Source organism: Dendrobates tinctorius, unplaced genomic scaffold (genome assembly GCF_039654945.1).
Source record: "Dendrobates tinctorius isolate UK_male_01 unplaced genomic scaffold, ASM3965494v1 ptg000149l, whole genome shotgun sequence".
Taxonomy (NCBI): domain Eukaryota; kingdom Metazoa; phylum Chordata; class Amphibia; order Anura; family Dendrobatidae; genus Dendrobates; species Dendrobates tinctorius.
Window position 1 is genome coordinate 154,688 of NW_027361816.1, and position 22,713 is coordinate 177,400.

Genomic DNA, 22,713 nt, shown 5'->3' on the forward strand with positions numbered 1-22,713 from the left:
TAAATGTAAAGGGGCCTTAAGGTTAGTGAATGCACCTTCTGAGTCAGGGAGCCAACACCGCACCTCCTGCAGATCTGATAAAATCCTCCTACATACCTGAGCAGCCCTGTCACCTGAAAACAGGTAGCAGGTCAGGTACACGCATTTAGTGTGATGAGCTAATGATTACCTTGCACGTACCGGCCAGGCCTCGGGCTCTTCAAAGAATGAAATCAATGGTTTCTAGAAGACTGACAGACATATATACTACTGTGCAAAAAAAAAAAAAACGGTTTCCTTTCAAGGAATAAACGTGATCATCCGTATTATTAGATTACTAAAAGTGAACAATAAATTGCTCATAGGAGCAGCAACGCCTGATATAGGTGAATGTTTTCAGATATGTGAAGAAATGGGATGTGAAACAGATACCAGAGGAAATGGATTGAAACACAGAGATCGATCACCATTTAATTACACTGATGTAGGGATGTAATTGCCCGCAGTTATCAGCTGGTCGCAGCAGGAAGATTGGCCCTCCCCACCTTCTGGCATATAGTAAAAATCATACCACTGGAGCAGAAGGCAACGTCAACCCCCAATTGTGCTAGACAACGAATGACAAGCACCTGTGTGATGCTGGTTAGCGCAGATAGTCTCACCAGGGGACTCTGGCATCATAAGACATGACAGTCACCAGGCAGCAAGGGCATAAAAATGAGAACTAAGTGCAATTAGCTAATATCTCTGGGGCGCTGATATCAGCACAATCCTGTCAACATCCGTGTAACACAATCACCAACACCACTGTACGGTAACCAGGGGAGGAGAGGGTCTCAAATAGCCATTAATAGAAGGCACCCCAAGAATTAAAAGAAAATCACCTCTCATTCTAAGTTTACAGACGCTTGTTCAGCACTTTCTGGAAAACCCGGGTAACTGCAATTATAAGCCAGAGTCACCCAGTTTTTATTTTTTAACAGTATTGTTCACATCTGCAGCAGAAGGTGAGAGATGGGCAACACGGTGGCTCAGTGGATAGCACTGCAGCTCTACAGTGCTGGGGTCCTGGGTTCAAATCCCACAGAGGACAACATCTGCAAAGAGTTTGTACGTCCTCCTCGTGTTTGCGTAGGTTTCCTCTGAGTTCTCCTGTTCCTCCCACACTCCAGAGACATGCTGATATAGAGAATATGGAATGTGAGCCCCAATGGAGACAGTGATGACTTCTGTAAAGAACACTGCTGGTAAGCCTGTGTGCACACATAGTGGATTGTAAGCGTTTTTGCCGCGAAAACGCTTACAGAACGCAACCCATTGAATTCAATGGCATTCCGCTATGCTGTGCTAATGCTGCATATTTCTTTGCGGCGGAATCGCATAGCGGAAAAATACGCAGCATGCTCATTGTTTGTCCGGAATCGCAGCGATTACGCACACATAGGAATCCATTGATCCGCTTACTTTCCGCATGTGGCTATGCCCACATGCCGAGAGGAAGCAGATCATGTGCGGATGGTACCCACGGTCCGGAGGAGAGGAGACTCTCCACCAGGCCCTAGGTACCATATCCCTAATTAAAAAAAAAATAAAAAAAAAATTCACCGGCCGCCGGAAGGTGAGAATATCACGATTTTTAATTTTTTAAAATTATTTTTAACATTATTGATGCTGCATAGGCAGCATCAATAGTAAAAAGTTGGTCACGCTTGTCAAACACTATGACGAGTTTGACCAACCTGTCAGTTTTCCAAGCGATGCTACAGATCGCTTGGAAAACGCTAGCTATTCTGCAAGCTAATTACGCTTGCAAAACGCTAGTGTTTAGCGGGAATACGCATGCCAATTCCGCATGTGTATTTCCCATGGCAGGGAGTTGCGGAATTGCCGCGGAAATTTCTGCTGCAAATCCGCACGTGTGCACATAGTCTAATGGTGCTATATAGGCGAGTAACAAATATAGGCTCCTGAGCTGGCATTTTTCAGCTGTCTGCCAGGCACAGTGCATGATTCATTTTGTAATTAATGTAAGACAAATGACGTTATTGCATTATTCCTGTGTCCTCGTGAATAAATGTGTCTTCAGATTTTGTGTTATTCTACGCCTGATGAACAGACCGGTGTAGTCTTGAAGGCTTGCAATTTGTTACCTTTCAATGGCCAACTGAAAAGGTGATATCATCCGCTGAGGACTCAAAATTATCATATTTTTCCATCTACTGAGCACAAAGACATTCATTTGTTTGTGGCATTTTAACCCCTTTACATCCAAGGATGGTTTGCGCATTCATGACCGGGCCAATTTTTACAATTCTTACCACTGTCCCTTTATGAGGTAATAACTCTGAAACGCTTCCATGGATCCCGGTGATTCTGACAATGTTTTCTCGTTGACATATTGTACTTCGTGTCAGTGGTAAAATTTCATTCAAATAACTTGGGTTTGTGAAAAAAAACGGAAATTTGAATTTTTATGCCTTTAAATCACAGAGATACGGCACACAAAAAACTTAAGTAACATTTCCCACATGTTTACTTCACATCAGCACAATTTTGGAACCAGAATTTTTTTTTTGTTAGGAAGTTAAGGGTTAAAAATTGACCAGCGATTTCTCATTTTTGCAACACCATTTTATTTTTGCGGCCCACATCACATTTGAAGCCTCTTTGAGGGGTCTATATGATAGAAAATACCCAGAAAATACCCAAAAGTGACACCATTCTAAAAAATGCACCCCTCAAGGTGCTCAAAACCACATTCAAGAAGTTTATTAACCCTTCAGGTGCGTCACAGGAATTTTTTGAATGTTTAAAAAAAAAATGAACATTTAACTCTTTTTCACAAAAAAATTACTTCAGGTCGAATTTTTTTTATTTTAACAAGGGTAACAGGAGAAATTGGACTGCAAAAGTTATTGTGCAATTTGTTCTGAGTACGCCGATACCAGATATGTGGGGGGAACCACTGTTTCGGCGCATGGCAGAGCTCAGAAGGGAAGGAGCGCCGTTTGACTTTTTCAATGCAAAATAGGCTGGAATTCAGATCGGACGCCATGTCACGTTTGGAGAGCCCCTGATGTGCCTAAACAGTGCAAACCCCCCACAAGTGACACCATTTTGGAAACTAGACCCCCCCAGGGAACTTATCTAGATGTGTGGTGAGAACTTTGAACCCCCAAGGGCTTCAAAGAAGTTTATAACGTACAGCGGTACAATTAAAAAATCATTTTTTCCACAAAAATGATTTTTCACCCTCAATTTTTATTTTTCCAAGGGTAAAAGGACCCCAAAAGTTATTGTGAAATTTGTCCTGAGCAGGGCTGTGGAGTCGGTATAAAATGGCCCAACTCCGACTCCTAAAATATATAATAAATTGGGTACAGTAGTTCAATGCAGAATGTGCTGAATATTTTTTCATAGGAATTTGGGAAAGTTATGAAATGTCCTATAAATGGCTGTTCTATTCCTGATCTAAGGCTACATTCACACACAGCGTTTTTGCTGCGTTTTTTGAGGATACGTTTTTCAGCTGTAAAAGCAGATCAGCTTTTTAAAAAACCGCATCACCTGAAAGGTTTTTGAGCTCATAGATAATGTTTTCAATAGCAAAAGCAGATTAGAAATCTGCTCTATCCATATCTTATCTGTACCAAAAAGAATGAAAGCCGGGTAGCACACAGACTAACACTCCTTTTTTTAGCACCAGTCAGGTACACCTCACAGCTGCCCAAAAGGACGCCCAGGACAGGCATTGCTCGTCTTCAGTAACACATCAACATCAATTGATAGTTGGAATAAATAGACTGCATTCACCACTTAAGGTGCAGGCTTTATTTTCAAGTGTAGGGGTGAGCAGTATAAGGTTCGCAGCAGCGGAGGTGTGCAGTATGAAATTCTGCGGAACGGTATGAGGTTGTGCCCCCCCCCCATAGTTTTGATCCTGGCTAAAACCGTTTCTTATAGATATGGCGAACCCTCAGGTAACCCTAAATGAAGGTCAATGGACACAGGTGGCTGAATTGAAGGAATTGCTTAATCACCTATTTACCGTGATTAAAAAATTACAAGCTGAGGATTTAACTCCTGGCATTTTCATAAGGGAGTGGAAGAACTTGCTATTTTGCCTGTCCCAAAGAGGAGATTTAATCACAGATGGCATTTCTGTTTCAATGAAACGGAGAGAGACACAGCAATTGGAAAATAAAATTTTTCTGGCAGCTGTTTATGTGGACCCAAGTCATCGTATATTGCTTGATGATCAACAGCTTACTAAAGGAAAAGAAGCTCTGACTGAGGTAGCAGTTAGGATGAGTGGCCTACAGGAGGACTGCTAGGCGCAAGAAGACTTGGGTCCTGACAGTGCTACTGCTGCTATATCTTCATCCTCATCAGATGAGGAGTTTGACTTTGACAAGTATTTGGATGATATGGAGCAGGCAAAGCGTTGCTGCAAGGAAAAAGATTTCACTCCGTCTCCTATAGCAAGCAGATTGACCATATTTCAGCAAAATGTTTCACTTGCTCTCAAAGAAAAAGAAAAATTCAACCGTTCGTCAAAACTGACTGTGTATGAGGCAATTCCTTTATACTTGGAAATTGTTAGAGATGTTGCCCATGTGGTTACGGCTTTGCCTCCAACCCAAGTTAGTGTAGAGAGGTTGTTCTCTGGCCTTAAAATTATTAGGTCAGATCTGAGGTCATCTATGAAGGAGGATCTGATGGAGGCAATTCTATTTCTTAAAACAAATTCATAGACTGCACAAATGTTATTTAGTATGTTTTTGTTGAAAACTGTTTTTTGCCACTTACATAGTTTGTTACATAGTGTATATACACTCACTGGCCACTTTATTAGGTACACCTGTCCAACTGTGTGTTAAGACTTAATTTCTAATCAGCCAATCACATGGCGGCAACTCAGTGCATTTAGGCATGTAGACATGGTCAAGACAATCTCCTGCAGTTCAAACCGAGCATCAGTATGGGGAAGAAAGGTGATTTGAGTGCCTTTGAACGTGGCATGATTGTTGGTGCCAGAAGGGCTGGTCTGAGAATTTCAGAAACTGCTGATCTACTGGGATTTTCACGCACAACCATCTCTAGGGTTTACAGAGAATGGTCCGAAAAAGAAAAAAAAATCCAGTGAGCGGCAGTTCTGTGGCCGGAAATGCCATGTTGATGCCAGAGGTCAGAGGAGAATGGGCAGACTGGTTCGAGCTGATAGAAAGGCAACAGTGACTCAAATTGCCACCCGTTACAACCAAGGTAGGCAGAAGAGAATCTCTGAACGCACAGTGCGTCGAACTTTGAGGCAGATGGGCTACAGCAGCAGAAGACCACACTGGGTACCACTCCTCTCAGCTAAGAACAGGAAACTGAGGCTACAATTTGCACAAGCTCATCGAAATTGGACAGTAGAAGATTGGAAAAACGTTGCCTGGTCTGATGAGTCTCGATTTCTGCTGCGACATTCGGATGGTAGGGTCAGAATTTGGCGTAAACAACATGAAAGCATGGATCCATCCTGCCTTGTATCAACGGTTCAGGCTGGTGGTGGTGGTGTCATGGTGTGGGGAATTTTTTCTTGGCACTCTTTGGGCCCCTTGGTACCAATTGAGCATCGTTGCAACGCCACAGCCTACCTGAGTATTGTTGCTGACCATGTCCATCCCTTTATGACCACAATGTACCCAACATCTGATGGCTACTTTCAGCAGGATAATGCGCCATGTCATAAAGCTCGAATCATCTCAGATTGGTTTCTTGAACATGACAATGAGTTTACTGTACTCAAATGGCCTCCTCAGTCACCAGATCTCAATCCAATAGAGCATCTTTGGGATGTGGTGGAACGGGAGATTCGCATCAGGGATGTGCAGCCGACAAATCTGCGCCAACTGTGTGATGCCATCATGTCAATATGGTCCAAAATCTCTGAGGAATGCTTCCAGCACCTTGTTGAATCTCTGCCACGAAGAATTGAGGCAGTTCTGAAGGCAAAAGGGGGTCCAACCCCTTACTAGCATGGTGTACCTAATAAAGTGGCCAGTGAGTGTATATATATACACACACACACACATATTTGTGTGTGTGTGTGTGTGTGTGTGTGTGTGTGTATATATATATATATATATATATGTGTGTGTGTGTGTACACACACATATATATATATAAAATCGATATTACATAGTGTATTACATATTTACAATTTATTACAGTTTTTTGTGTTCTAAAGTTGTATTCCAATAAATATATTATGTTCTATCTAAATGTCTTGATTATTGTATCATAAAAATGATTAAATGTCTGATGTTCACATTGTACTACAATAAATTTTTCACTTAAATATAAGCAATATATGTTGGAGTTGGAGTCGTGGAGTCAGAGTCGGTGGAAGGGAAATTGAGGAGTCGGAGTCGCAGGTTTGGCTTACCGACTCCACAGCCCTGGTCCTGAGTACGCTAATACCCCACATGTGGGGGTAAACCACTAATTGGGCGCATGGCAGAGCTCGGAATGGAAGCAGCTCCATTTGACTTTTATGGCTGGAATTGAGATCGTACGCCATGTCGCATCTGGAGAGCCCCTGATGTACCTAAACAGTGGAAACCCCCCACAAGTGACACCATTTTGGACACTAGACCCCCCCACGGAACTTATCTAGATGTGTGGTGAGCACTTTGAACCCCCCAGTGCTTCACAGAAGTTTAACACGGCCAGGCGTGAAAATAAAAAAAAAAAAATCATTTTTTCCACAAACATGATCTTTTAGTACACAATTTTTTTTATTTTCCTAAGGGTAACAGGAGAAATTTGACCCCAAAAGTTGTTTTGCAAGTTGTCCTGAGTAGGCCGATACCCCATATGTGGGGGTAAAACGCATGGGCGCATGGCAGAGCATGGAAGAGAAGGAGCACCATTTGACTTTTTCAACGCAGAATTAGCTGGAATTGAGATCAGATGCCATGTTGCGTTTGGAGAGCACCTGATGTGCCCAAACAGTGGAAACCCCCCAATTCTAACTCCAACCCTAACCCCAACACACCCCTAACCCTAATCTCAGCCCTAGCCCTAACCCTTGCGGGAAAATGGAAATACTTTTTTTAATTTTTCCCTAACTAAGGGAGTGATAACGGGGGGTTTGATTTACTATTTATGGTGGGTTTTTATATTTGGCAGCTGCACGCTAAAACATGCTTTTTATTGTAAAAATAGTTTTTGCATCACCACATTTTGAGAGCTATAATTTTACCATATTTTGACCCACCGAGTCATGTAAGGTCTTATTTTTTGCAGGACAAGTTGACGTTTTTATTGGTACCATTTTCAGGCACGTGACATCTTTTAATCGCTTTTTATTCCGATTTTTGAGACGCAGAATGAACAAAAATCAGCGTTTCATGAATTTCTTTTGGGGGGTGCGTTTACACCGTTCCTTGTGCGGTAAAATTGATAAGGCGGTTTTATTCTTCGGGTCAGTACGGTTACAGCGATACCTCATTTATGTCTTTTTTTATGTTTTGGCGCTTTTATGCACTGAAAACAATTTTATATAAAAAATAATTATTTTTGCATCGCTTTATTCTGCGAGCTATAACTTTTTTTTTTGCGGATGATGCTGTATGGCAGCTTGTTTTTTGCGGGACAAGATGACGTTTTCAGCGGTACCATGGTTATTTATATCTGTCTTTTTGATCGTGCGTTATTGCACTTTTTGTTCGGCGGTATGATAATAAAGCATTATTTTTTGCTTTGTTTTTTATTTTTATGGGGTTAACTATTGGGACAGTTTTATAGGGCGGGTCGTTACGGAGGCGGCGATACTAAATGTGTGTGCTTTTATTGTTTTGTGAGCGCCGCTGATCGCGCTAGACGTACTATCCCGTCCATGGGCATAGGGGTCCGGGTCCCAAGGATGGGATAGTACGTCTGTCAGAAAGGGGTTAAATATTGGTACAACAAAAACATGTTGATGAATTGGGGCTCTCTCTGCAAAATGCTGTGTAAGAAACCAGTTAAAAAGGAGACAACATGAGAAGATGACACTAATGTCGTCTGTGCTTTTATTCAATATTATGTTTGACATTGTAATCTGATGTTTTTGTTCAGTAGTCTAAGAAAGTATAGATATATTGTATGTTTTTAAACAATCCCCCCAAAAAAGGGAGCATTAGAAGTATATCTCCAATCTTGGCATCAAGAATGATAGACCTGTATGTACCTGTCATAGGTATTACACAAGCCACTCTCTGCATTTACTTAAAGGCATTTCCCCATAAGTTACCTATAAAAATAAGCATTGAAGGAAGTAAACATATGCGGGATTAACAGCGGTTGCTCCCCAGTTTTGTTTTAACATATGTTACTGTTGGGTTTTTTGTTTGTTTTTGGATTATATAACATAAATATGTTATATGATATAGATATAGATATATACATACACACAGCTCAAAAAAATAAAGGGGACACTTAAACAACACAATGTAACTCCAAGTCGATCACACTTCTATGAAGTCAACCTGTCCAGTTATGAAGCAACAACTTTTGTGAGTCAATTTTTCCTGCTGTTGTGCAAATAGAACAGACAACAGGAGTAGTATTTCTGCAGGGGGTGACCACAGACCATTTCTCTGTTCTCTTCCTTTTTTTTGGTCACTTTTGCATTTTGTCATTGCTCTTTTGAGTATAATTCCAAATCCATACCTCCGTGGGATATTAATTTTGATTTACATTCATCATTTTTATGTTTTTATTGTTCTCAGCGCATTCCACCATGTAATGAATAATGATTTGCCACTGGAATATTTCATTGATATCTAGTTATCTAGGATGCAATAGCGTTGCCTTTAAATTTTTTTGAGCATTTCCTAAAAGCTATAAAGTAAGCAAGCATTCAGATGTCTGTGAATCATGTACGTGTTCTGCCCATGATTATTATGGATAGAACACGTATTCATTAAAGTCTATAAAGTTATTTACAGGTCTGTGTGGGTTTTTTTGCAATCTGGGTTTCCGAAAAAAACACACACACTATTCATATCTGTATCTTCAAGCAAAAAAGATCCCATTCCCTCAAGGGTCCATCTCTGTAGCTGATGCATCTAACTTTATCCTGACAGTAAGGACTGACACCGCCTGGTATAGCAGCGCACAGATATTACCAGACAGAGAGGGACAAACCTAAGTACAATGTAAGGGAAACTGGTGGCCATCACTCTGCTGGTCTCTCTCTGTACACTGGCGCCCTCCTCTGAATACACTGGTGTTATACATATATATTATACACACACACACACACACACACACACACACACCCTCCTCTGTATACACTGTGTGCTGTACATACAGGCGCCCTCCTCTGTATACACTGTGCTGTACATACAGGCGCCCTCCTCTGTATACACTGTGTGCTGTACATACAGGCGCCCTCCTCTGTATACACTGTGTGCTGTACATACAGGCGTCCTCCTCTGTATACACTGTGTGCTGTACATACAGGCACCCTCCTCTATATACACTGTGTGCTGTACATACAGGCACCCTCCTCTGTATACACTGTGTGCTGTACATACAGGCACCCTCCTCTGTATACACTGTGTGCTGTACATACAGGCGTCCTCCTCTGTATACACTGTGTGCTGTACATACAGGCGTCCTCCTCTGTATACACTGTGTGCTGTACATACAGGCGTCCTCCTCTGTATACACTGTGTGCTGTACATACAGGCGTCCTCCTCTGTATACACTGTGTGCTGTACATACAGGCGTCCTCCTCTGTATACACTGTGTGCTGTATATACAGGCGTCCTCCTCTGTATACACTGTGTGCTGTACATACAGGCGTCCTCCTCTGTATACACTGTGTGCTGTACATACAGGCGTCCTCCTCTGTATACACTGTGTGCTGTACATACAGGCGTCCTCCTCTGTATACACTGTGTGCTGTATATACAGGCGTCCTCCTCTGTATACACTGTGTGCTGTACATACAGGCGTCCTCCTCTGTATACACTGTGTGCTGTATATACAGGCGTCCTCCTCTGTATACACTGTGTGCTGTATATACAGGCGCCCTCCTCTGTATACACTGGTGATATACCGTATATATACAGGCACCCTCCTCTGTATACACTGTGTGCTGTACATACAGGCGTCCTCCTCTGTATACACTGGTGATATATATACAGGCGTCCTCCTCTGTATACACGGTGTGCTGTATATACAGGTGTCCTCCTCTGTATACACTGTGTGCTGTATATACAGGCGTCCTCCTCTGTATACACTGGTGATATACCGTATATATACAGGCACCCTCCTCTGTATACACTGTGTGCTGTACATACAGGCGTCCTCCTCTGTATACACTGTGTGCTGTATATACAGGTGTCCTCCTCTGTATACACTGTGTGCTGTATATACAGGCGCCCTCCTCTGTATACACTGGTGATATACCGTATATATACAGGCACCCTCCTCTGTATACACTGTGTGCTGTACATACAGGCGTCCTCCTCTGTATACACTGTGTGCTGTATATACAGGCGTCCTCCTCTGTATACACTGTGTGCTGTATATACAGGCGTCCTCCTCTGTATACACTGTGTGCTGTATATACAGGTGTCCTCCTCTGTATACACTGTGTGCTGTATATACAGGCGTCCTCCTCTGTATACACTGTGTGCTGTATATACAGGCGTCCTCCTCTGTATACACTGGTGATATACCGTATATATACAGGCACCCTCCTCTGTATACACTGTGTGCTGTACATACAGGCGTCCTCCTCTGTATACACTGGTGATATATATACAGGCGTCCTCATCTGTATACACTGTGTGCTGTATATACAGGTGTCCTCCTCTGTATACACTGTGTGCTGTATATACAGGCGTCCTCCTCTGTATACACTGGTGATATACCGTATATATACAGGCACCCTCCTCTGTATACACTGTGTGCTGTACATACAGGCGTCCTCCTCTGTATACACTGGTGATATATATACAGGCGTCCTCCTCTGTATACACTGTGTGCTGTATATACAGGCGTCCTCCTCTGTATACACTGTGTGCTGTATATACAGGCGTCCTCCTCTGTATACACTGGTGATATACCGTATATATACAGGCACCCTCCTCTGTATACACTGTGTGCTGTACATACAGGCGTCCTCCTCTGTATACACTGGTGATATATATACAGGCGTCCTCCTCTGTATACACTGTGTGCTGTATATACAGGTGTCCTCCTCTGTATACACTGTGTGCTGTATATACAGGCGTCCTCCTCTGTATACACTGGTGATATACCGTATATATACAGGCACCCTCCTCTGTATACACTGTGTGCTGTACATACAGGCGTCCTCCTCTGTATACACTGGTGATATATATACAGGCGTCCTCCTCTGTATACACTGTGTGCTGTATATACAGGCGTCCTCCTCTGTATACACTGTGTGCTGTATATACAGGTGTCCTCCTCTGTATACACTGTGTGCTGTATATACAGGCGTCCTCCTCTGTATACACTGTGTGCTGTATATACAGGTGTCCTCCTCTGTATACACTGGTGATATACCGTATATATACAGGCACCCTCCTCTGTATACACTGTGTGCTGTACATACAGGCGTCCTCCTCTGTATACACTGGTGATATATATTCAGGCGTCCTCCTCTGTATACACTGTGTGCTGTATATACAGGCGTCCTCCTCTGTATACACTGTGTGCTGTATATACAGGCGTCCTCCTCTGTATACACTGTGTGCTGTATATACAGGCGTCCTCCTCTGTATACACTGTGTGCTGTATATACAGGTGTCCTCCTCTGTATACACTGTGTGCTGTATATACAGGCGTCCTCCTCTGTATACACTGTGTGCTGTATATACAGGTGTCCTCCTCTGTATACACTGTGTGCTGTATATACAGGCGTCCTCCTCTGTATACACTGTGTGCTGTATATACAGGCGTCCTCCTCTGTATACACTGGTGATATACCGTATATATACAGGCACCCTCCTCTGTATACACTGTGTGCTGGTGTGTGCAGACCTCCATGCGCTGTATGGCGGGGATACGTCGTGCACAGCTGTATACCATCCAGATGTCTGATGCTCCGGCTATACACGGACACGTCACCGCCATTAATTACTGCCCCTGAGAGTCTGACTCCCGGCTTATTCCCCGGACAGCCCGGCTCCTCGGTGCCCGCACAGCCCCGGTGCCCGCGCAGACCGGCTCCCGGTACCCGTCACTCACCTCCTTCCTTTCCTGTCAAGAGAGGCAGCGAACAGCTACCAGTAACACGATGCGCATGCGCTGCACCCTGTACTTAGGGACCGTAGACAAAGTTCCAACTCGCAGAGAGCCGCTACCTTGTATAGGGAACGTCACCGGGAGACGTCAGTGGCGCGAACCCCGGAGCCGCCCCTCGCTCTCTCCAGCGGGGAAAGCAAAACTGAGAAAGACACGAGACGCGTCACACTGCAGTCAGTGTAGCAGCCCTCAGTGCACCGAAGCAGCATGACACACTGTGACATAAAGCAGAACACTACTTGTCATAGAAAAGTACACAAAACGCACGGCTGCTTCACTCCGAAGTTTCTGGAGCGGATTTGCTGCAAAATCCTCCTCCAAATCTGATTCAAAAGTTCTTATTCATTTCTATTGGAACTCAACTTTTCTCTTCATGGTATCAGTGTTTTGAATTTTTTTTTCATTCCAGAAGAGGTTATTAAATCCACTTTGTGGGTCTGACAGAGTATGTCACCCGTGAAAAAGCTGCGAAACCTCTTTAGGGTGTGTGTACACGACACAACAGCTCTTAACGCAGATTCTTCCTGAAATGCACCGCAAAACTACCGCAATAAGACACCATTGCTGTGCACGTTATACCACTGCCCTGCGACGCTCTCTCCCGGCGCACAATGATCATTGACCGCTCCTGCCAGCGATTCTCCTGCTTCTTGTGACAGAGCTGTTCCTTCTCTTCCACTCTGCTCTGTGGATGGGGGGCCTGACTGTATACGTCATGTTGATTGACAGCCGGCTCTGCAAAACGAAGTAAGGAGGCGGCTGTCAATCTGCCAGCGTGTACAATCACGGCGTCACATCGACAGAGCAGAGTGGAACAGAAGGAGCGGCTCTGTCAACGTGATGTGAAAGGAAGCAGGAGAATCGCCGGCAGGAGCGGTCCGTGAGCTCTCTGAGACGGGACAGATCTTCGCAGAAATTTAACTACCAGCCAATAAATGCTTAGCCCCATAGGGAGAATAAAAATAGGTCCTGGGTGACCCCTTTACGTTTTTTGTTACTTCTTTTAACCACTTCAGGGTTTGAAAACCATGAATCGGCTAAAAAAATGTTGCCTGGTCATACTCAGGGTATGTGCACACGCTGCGGAATGCTCTGCGGATTTGTCTGCGCGGATTTAGTAAAATCCGCAGGTTAATCCACAGGTCAGAAGATCTGCGGTTTATCATCTCTACAATGGAGCAGATGGCAAACTGCAGCGGAATCCGCAGAAAGAATTGACATGTCAATTCTTTCTGCAGATTGAAAACCGCAGCAAATCCGCACCGTCTGCATTGCGGTTTTCGTTTTCCATAGGTTATAATGCTACTGTACACAGCGGCAGAATCCGCAGCGTGTGCACACACCCTCAAGGCGGCTTCTGCCAAGAGCCCACTCGCAAGTTATATCTTAAAAAGAAATTGCAAAGCCGCTCCAAGAAAAAGACGTCCAGCTTTTACTTAAAACGCACCCGCCTAGGAAAACCTCCGCAGCTCCAGAAGAACGGACCGGTCACTTCCGTTAGCTGTTTTTCGGCTTTTGAAACTTGAAGTGGTTTAAAAAAAGTGACGAACAAAGGAACAAGCCCTGCAATGTAAAAACAACTCGCTGCAGGCGGAATCCATCTGAAAATTACGCCGCATGTACATATGTTCATACTGAGTGTTTTTGCTGAATTTTTGTAGCGGAAACTGAGCAGAAACTTGAGTTTGTCAGAAGAAATTTTGGAAGTTTTCTGCTCAGCTTCCACTCCAAAAACTCAGCAAAATGACTCTTGCCTTGATTCGATTAGTCCGTGTGCCATGGCGTCTTTTTTTACAGATTTGTAATTTTCCCATGGCAAAGCCACTTCACAAAAACGCAGGCAGTTGTTTTCCTGAGGCAGCTTCGCACTCGTTCTAGTGGCGCCGGCATCAACCAATTTTGTCAGAAGAATTTCTTCCCTGGTTCTCCATTCCCAGTATTCTGCTTCTAGGTTCACACACAGTGGCATGTAAAGGTTTGGGCACCCCTGGTCAAAATGACTGTTATTATGAAAAGTTAAAGGGAACCTGTCAGCAGGATTGTGCACAGTTATCTGACTGAGGGCTTATTTTTTGTGTTTTTAATGATACCACTTTGGTGCAGATACGATCTTTTGATCTCCCGTTATTGCATTTTAATGCAGTGTTGCGGAGACCAAAAAAAGTAATTCTGGCGTAATTCTTGACTTTTTTCTCGTTACGCCGTTTATCAATCAGGTTAAATTTTTTTATATTGATAGATCGGGCGATTCTGAATGCGGCGATACCAACTATGTTTATGTTTGATTTTTTATTTATTTTATTTTGAATAGGGCGAAAGGGGGTGATTTGAACTTTTATATTATTTTTTTTTTAAATTTTTGCATGCTTCAATAGTCTCCATGGGAGACCAGAAGCTGCACTTGTCAGATCTATTCTGCTACATACAGGCGATTATCAGATCGCCTGTATGTAGCAGAAATGCACACTTGCTATGAGTGCCGACCACCAGGGCAGCGCTCATAGCAATCTGGCCATGACAACCATAGAGATCTGCTAGAGACCTCTGGTTGCAGTATCTACCCAACGGTGACCTGCGATCACATGACAGGGTCACCAATGGGCGGGATTTCCGGCGTGCTTGCCAGAAGCGCGAGTTAAATGCCTCTGTCAGAGATTGACAGCAGCATTTCACTAATTAACTGCGATTCCACCCTCAGCAGTGACCTGCCGACTATTTTACATAATGAATATTATATACATATTGGAAAACAAAAGAAATCACATGCAGCAGGCAGGCGTCGGTGGCGGCGCCTTCACTGCAGCCTGATCACATGCGTAATGTGCAGTTAATTATTTTTTTATGGTATACATTCATTAAAAAAAAAAAATCAGATGAAAAATATTTTCATCTTTTACATTTTAAAAGTTACAGAAGGGGAAATTGGCCTATGCAAAAATAACCAGTAGCACCCCCTTTTGCAAGCATCACAGCTTGTAAACACCTTTTGTAGCCAGATAAGAGTCTTTCAATTCTTGTTTGAGGGATCTTCATCTTCCAGTTCTGTGAGATTCCTGGGTCGTCTTGCATACACTGCTATTTTGAGGTCTAGCCACAGATTTTCAATGATCTTCAGATCAGGGGACTGTGAGGGCCATTGTAAAACCTTCAGCTTACGCTTTTTGAGGTATTATATTGTGAATTTTGACATGTTTAGAGGATCATTATCCATTTGTAGAAGCCATCCTCTTTTCAACTTCAGCTTTTTTACAGATGGGGTTATGTTTGCATCAAGAATTTGTTGAAATTTCATTGAATCCATTCTTCCCTCTACCTGTGAAATGTTCCCCGTGCCATTGGCTGCAACACAACCGCAAAGCATGATTGATCCAGCCCAATGCTTACTGGTTGTTGAGGTGTTCTTTTCCTGAAATTCTGTGCCCTTTTTTCTCCACACATACCTTTGATCATTGTGGCCAAAGAGTTCTATTTTAACTTCATCGGTCCAGAGGACTTGTTTTGAAAAATGCATTGGGCTTATTTAGATGTTCTTTTGCATACTTCTGACACGGAATTTTAAGGTGAGGACACAGGAGAGGTTTTATTCTGATGACTCTTTCATGAAGGCCATATTTGTGCAGATGTCTCTGAAAAGTAGAACAAAGTACCACAACTCCAGAGTCTGCTAAATCTTTCTGATGGTCTTTTGTAGTCAGAAAGGGGTTCTGATTTGCCTCTCTAGCAATCCAACGAAAATTTGCTTCCAGACCTTTTCTTGACCTCCACTGTTCGTGTTAACGTCCATTTCTTAATTACATTTCAATCTGAGGAAGGTGCAACTTGAAAACGCTTTGCTATTATCTTATAGCCTTCTCCTGCTTTGTGGACCTCCACCATTTTCAGAGTACTAGACAGCTGCTTAGAAGAAACGCATGACTGCTGTTTATTGGCACAAGGTTGGAGAAGGCTGGGTTTTTTCAAAGCTGGGAAATCTGCATCACCTGGCCATTCCTAACTATGACAGTGAACAAGCCATAACCCTAACAGGCTAATTAAGGCCTGAAACTTTATTCAAAGTTATCTGAGCGCACAAATCCCCAACGGTGCCCAAACGTTTGCATTGGCTCTTTTCTCTTTTTGTAATTTTTAAAATGTAAAAGATGAAACTATATTTTTTTTGCCTAGAATACAAAAGAAATGTATTATCTTTAACCCCTTCACCCCCAAGGGTGGTTTGCACGTTCATGACCGGACCAATTTTTACAATTCTGACCACTGTACCTTTATGAGGTCATAACTCTGGAACGCTTCCATAGATCCCGGTGATTCTGACATTGTTTTCTCGTGACATATTGTACTTCATGTTAGTGGTAAAATTTCATTCAAATAACTTGCGTTTATTTGTGAGAAAAACGGAAATTTGGCGAAAATTTTGAAAATTTCGCAATTTTCCAACTTTGAATTTTTATGCCCTTAAATCACAGAGATACGGCACACAAAAAACTTTATAACTAACATTTCCCACATGTTTACTTTACATCAGCACAATTTTGGAACCAAAATTTTTTTTTGTTAGGAAGTTATAAGGGTTAAAAGTTGACCAGCGATTTCTCATTTTTACAACACCATTTTATTTTTAGGACCACATCACATTTGAAGCCACTTTGAGGGGTCTATATGATAGAAAATACCCAAAAGTGACACCATTCTAAAAACTGAACCCCTTAAGGTGCTCAAAACCACATTCAAGAAGTTTATTAACCCTTTAGGTGCGTCACAGGAATTTTTTTGAATATTTAAAAAAAAATGAACATCTAACTTTTTTTCATAAAAAAAAATACTTCAGGTTCAATTTTTTTTATTTTACCAAGGGTAACAGGAGAAATTGAACTGCAAAAGTTATTGTGCAATTTGTCCTGAGTACGCAGATACCTGATATGTGGGGGGGAACGACTGTTTCGGCGCATGGCAGAGCTCAGAATGGAAGGAGCGCCGTTTGACTTTTTCAATGCAAAATTGGCTGGAATTCAGATTGGACGCCATGTCACGTTTGGAGAGTCCCTGATGTACCTAAACAGTGGAAACCCCCTACAAGTGACCCCATTTTGGAAACTAGACCCCCCAAGGAACTTATCTAGATATGTGGTGAGAACTTTGAACCCACAAGGGCTTTACAGAAGTTTATAACGTACAGCGGTACAATTAAAAAATCATATTTTTTCCACAAAAATGATCTTTTCACCCTCAATTCTTATTTTTCCAAGGGTAACAGGACCCTAAAAGTTATTGTGCAATTTGTCCTGAGTACGCTGATACCCCACATGTGGGGGTAAACCACTATTTGGGCGCATGGCAGAGCTCGGAAGGGAAGCAGCGCCATTTGACGTTTTTGGCTGGAATTGAGATCGGACACCATGTCGCGTTTGGAAAACTCCTGATGTACCAAAACAGTGGAAACCCCCCACAAATGACACCATTTTGGAAACTAGACCCCCTAAGGAACTTATCTAGATGTGTGGTGAGCACTTTGACCCCCCCAGTGCTTCACAGAAGTTTACAACGCCCGGGCGTGAAAATAAAAAATTCGTATTTTTTCCACAAACATGATCTTTTAGTCACCATTTTTTTATTTTCCCAAGGGTACCAGGAGAAATTGGACCCCAAAAGTTGTTGTCCAATTTGTCCTGAGTACGCTGATACCCCATACGTGGGAGAAAACTACTGTATGGGCACATGTCGGGGCTCGGAAGGGAAGTAGTGACGTTTTGGAATGCAGACTTTGATGGAATGGTCTGCGGGTGTCATGTTGCCTTTGGAGAGCCCCTAATGTACCTAAACAGTGGAAACCCCCCACAAATGACACCATTTTGTAAACTAGACCCCCCAAGGAACTTATCTAGATGTGTGGTGAGCACTTTGAACCCCCAAGGGCTTCACAGAAGTTTATAATGCCAGGGCATGAAAATAAAAAAATCGTATTTTTTTCCACAAACATGATCAATTAGTCCCCAATTTTTTCATTTTCCCAAGGGTAACAGGAGAAATTGGACCCCCAAAAGTTGTTGTCCAATTTGTCCTGAGTATGCTGACACCCCATATGTGGGAGAAAACTACTGTATGGACACACGTCGGGGCTCGGAAGGGAAGCAGTGACGTTTTGGAATGCAGACTTTGATGGAATGGTCTGCGGGTGTCATGTGCATTTGGGAAGCCCCTGATGTACCTAAACTATTGAAACTCCCCACAAGTGACCCCATTTTGGACACTAGACCCCCCACGGAACTTATCTAGATGTGTGGTGAGCACTTTGAACCCCCAAGTGCTTCACAGAAGTTTATAACACTCGGACGTGAAAATAAAAAAATCATTTTTTTCCACAAAAATGATATTTTTGCCCCCAATTTTTTATTTTCCTAAGGGTAACAGGAGAAATTGGACCCCAAAAATTGTTTTGCAATTTCTCCTGAGTAGGCTGATACCCTACATGTGGGGGTAAAACACTGTTTGGGCGCATAGCAGAGCTTGGAAGGGAAGGAGCACCATTTGACTTTTTCAACTCAGAATTGGCTGGAATTGAGATCAGACGCCATGTTGCATTTGGAGAGCCCCTGATGTGCCCAAACAGTGGAAACCCCCAATTCTAACTCCAACCCGAACCCCAACACGCCCCTAACCCTAGCCCTAACCCTAGCCCTAACCCTAACCCTAGCCCTAACCCTAACCCTAATGGAAAAATGGAAATAAATACATTTTTTTTATTTTATTATTTTTTGATCGCTTTTTATTCCGATTTTTGGGACGCAGAATGAACAAAAACCAGCGTTTCATGAATTTCTTTTGGGGGGGGTGCGTTTACACCGTTCCGCGTGCGGAATAAAAAGCGATCAAAAAATTCCACGTGCCCGAAAATGGTACCAATAAAAATGTCAACTCGTCCCGCAAAAAATAAGACCTCACATGACTCGGTGGGTCAAAATACGGAAAAATTATAGCTCTCAATATGTGGTGATGCAAAAACTATTTTTACAATAAAAAGCGTCTTTTAGCGTGCGACAGCCGCCAAACATAAAAACCGCCATAAATAGTAAATCAAACCCCCCATTATCACCCCCTTAGTTAGGGAAAAATAATAAAAGTTAGGGTTAGGGTTAGGGTTAGGGTTAGGGCTAGGCTAGGCCCCCGTCGCCATCTTGGATTCGGGGGCCTGGAGGAAAGGAGCCCCCCGCAGCAGCGCTGCACATTGCGCTGCCGTGGGGGGCTCAGGGAAGCACGGAGGGAGCCCCCTCCCTGCCGATGCTTCCCTTTAACCCCCGGTACACCGCGATCGTGTTTGATCGCGGTGTGCAAGGGGTTAACGTGTCGGGGGCGGTCCGTGACCGCCCCTGACACATTGTGCCGGGTGTCAGCTGTGATAATCAGCTGACACCCGGCCGCGATCAGCGGCGCTCACCACGTGGGCGCCGCTGATCGCGGTAGACGTACTATCCCGTCCACGGTCATACGGGCCCGGGTACCGTGGACGGGATAGTACGTCGGATGTCAGGAAGGGGTTAATAGTGATGAGCGAACGTGCTTGGATAATAAGTTATTTGAGCATACTTGGATGTTATCCGAGTATCTTGGGTGTGCTTGAATAATATGTTCGAGTCCCCGCAGCTGCATAATTCGCGCGCAACACATGAAAGGATTGACTGATTGTTAGGCAATCCTTGCATGTGTTGCGGCTGTCTAGCAGCCATGAAACATGCAGCTGCAGGGACTGAAACATATTATTCGAGCACATCCAAGATACTCGGATAACACCAGAGCATTCTTGCATAACACGTTATCCGAGCACATTCACTCATCTGTAATCTTTAACTTTAGGCCTTTTAGAGATCATTTCATCTTCAACTTGCTTAACTGTTCGCAATAACAGTAATTTTGACCAGGGGTGCCCAAACTTTTACATGCCACTATATATGTCAATTTTTTGCTAGATTATAAGACTTTTCTTAAATATAGTATGTCAGATTTATGATATCAGGTTTAGCCTTCCTAACCGGAGGACAGCATAAAATAGTGGCAGAGACCCTGATTCTGGTGCTATATCACTTATTGGTCTTCCTGCTGTGGTATTGCTATATCTCTGTTTTATCTACTGCACCCTCTGCTAGTCTTCACACCGATCAGCTCTGTTTAACCCCATTAACACGACTGAAGTTCAGATTTCTGTGCACACCCTGCATCGGTAGAAAGCTGCCAATCAATGTGGAGGTGGGGGTAGCCGGAGCTTATGGATAATCAAACACTACATAGTAGGAGCTCATGATTGAGAAGACTTGCAGAGCTACTACAGGTAAACATTTATCAAAATTACAGCAATAAGCCCAAAAAGTGAACCAACTCTAGTATTGGTGTCTTTACCCCTACATCGTGCTGCTCTCAGATGAGGCAGAAAAAACCTGGTGACAAATTCTCTCTAATTTGGGTCATTAGATCTAGAGGCGAGCCCTGTGTTACGGGTGTGACAGATTCAACAGACTGTCGCTCTGCATCTGGCTGCAGAAGGTCTCTGCGTTTAGCATTACAGTCGCCTGTTGTGAGTTCATTTTCCCCTTCACTACTGAGGCCCGAGGAACTCCCTCTTCTGGTAAAGAAAGGTAGTGAGCCTGATTATCAAACACCTGAGCCTAATGATGATGACTGGCTGAGTGGAGTTACTGACTGGATATAAGGCTGCCGACGCCCTTCTGCCCTGCGGGTGATTTCTCTGTGGGATCCTTGGAGACCAGTCTGAATTCCTGCTCTTCTAAAGCTAAGTTTTCTGCTCGGCTTTTTGCATTTGTGCTTTGACTTTGTTTTGCTTTGTTTTTCTGGATTTCTGCCATTCCCTGCTGGGGTGAGCTGAATTCCTTTAGCTCTGTCTTCTGAAAATACCTGAGTGCTGATTTAGTTTTTGAAGCCTAGCTGCTTCAGGGTCTTTTTCCATATCAGCTTGTTGGCTTATGTTTTTGATAGGGTTTTGGCAGATTGCAGACAGCAACCTTCCTTTCCTGTTCTGTTTAGTTAGCTTGGGCCCCATCGTTTGCTCAGCCTATTTTTCTATCTGTGTGAGTGTTTTTTCATCTTGCTTCACCGCCATTATATGTTGGGGGCTGCCTTTTACTTTGGGGTCTGCTCTGGGGCAGTTTAGATTTCCTTTTCTGTCTTTAGGCTATTTAGCTCTCTGGCTGTGATCGAGGGGTCTAGGGCACCGTAGGAACCCCCCACGGCTACTGCTAGTTGTGTTGATAGGTTCAGGGGTCTGCAATCTGATAGTTGCCAACTTCTCTGGTTTTCTGAACGTAGCTTCTATTTTTGTGTCTGCCTCCTACGGTGACTCAATCATAACAGAATCACCCGCCATACCGCAGATCCTAGGGTACTCAATAGCAGGAAAGAATTGTAAAAAAAAAAAAAAGAGAAAAAAAAAAGTGTGTATATTTTTTCCTCTATATCTCTGAGGCCGTAGGGGGAATTTTTTTTTCTCTCAATGGAGATAAAGCAATTGTCTGATCGTGTGGAGCAGCTCGCTGCGGAAGTGCGGGGAATTTCCGCCTACCTTGCTCATTCACATGCTGCTGAACCAAAGATTCCTACACCTGATGTATTTTTTGGGGATCGGTCTAAATTTTTGAATTTCAAAAATAATTGTAAATTATTTTTTGCCTTGAAGCCTAACTCGTCAGGGAGCTCCGCGCAGCAGGTTAAAATTGTCATCTCTTTGCTGCGTGGCGATCCCCAGGATTGGGCGTTTTCTTTGAAACCAGATGATCCTATTCTGACTAATGTGAACGCATTTTTTCAGGCCTTGGGGTTGTTGTATGACGAACCTAATGCCATTGATCAGGCTGAAAAGACCCTGCTGGCATTGAACCAGGGTCGAGATTCTGCAGAATTGTACTGTCAAAAATTCCGAAAGTGGGCAGTACTTACTACCTGGAATGATAATGCCTTGGCTGCTCTCTTTCGGAAGGGGTTGTCAAAAGCCGTAAAAGATACTATAGTGGGATTTCCTGTTCCCTCTGGTCTTGACGATTCTATGTCATTAGCCATTCAGGTTGATCGGCGTTTGCGCGAACGCAAAGCTGCACGAGAGGTGTTGCCACCTGTTGAACAAATGTCTGAACCTATGCAATGTGATAGAGTTTTCTCCAGAGAGCAGCGTCAGGAGTTCAGAAGGCTTATTAAGTTGTGTTTTTTCTGTGGAGATGCCTCGCATATAGTGTTGAGCATTCCGATACCGCAAGTATCGGGTATCGGCCGATACTTGCTGTATCGGAATTCCGATACCGACTTCCGATATTTTTTCAATATCGGAATTCGGCATCGGAATCGGAAGTTCAAAGTTGATTGACAGCCTGACGTCATCATGATGCGCGGTGTGTGCGCATCATGATGCGCCGTCATTTC

At 43.4% G+C, this 22,713-nt stretch overlaps 1 protein-coding gene across 2 annotated transcripts in view; it reads right to left on the minus strand.

The window, feature by feature from the left end:
• LOC141049792 (cytosolic purine 5'-nucleotidase) overlaps positions 1-22,713 on the minus strand; it is a 222,264-nt gene that overhangs the window by 145,039 nt on the left and 54,512 nt on the right. The window contains exon 1 of one of the 2 annotated variants that reach the window (XM_073546556.1): positions 12,244-12,396. The exons of the other annotated variant lie outside the window; for it this stretch is intronic. The gene's annotated coding sequence lies outside the window, so the exon portion shown is untranslated. Of the gene's footprint in view, positions 1-12,243; positions 12,397-22,713 lie in introns of those variants that run through there. 2 annotated transcript variants of the gene reach the window in all.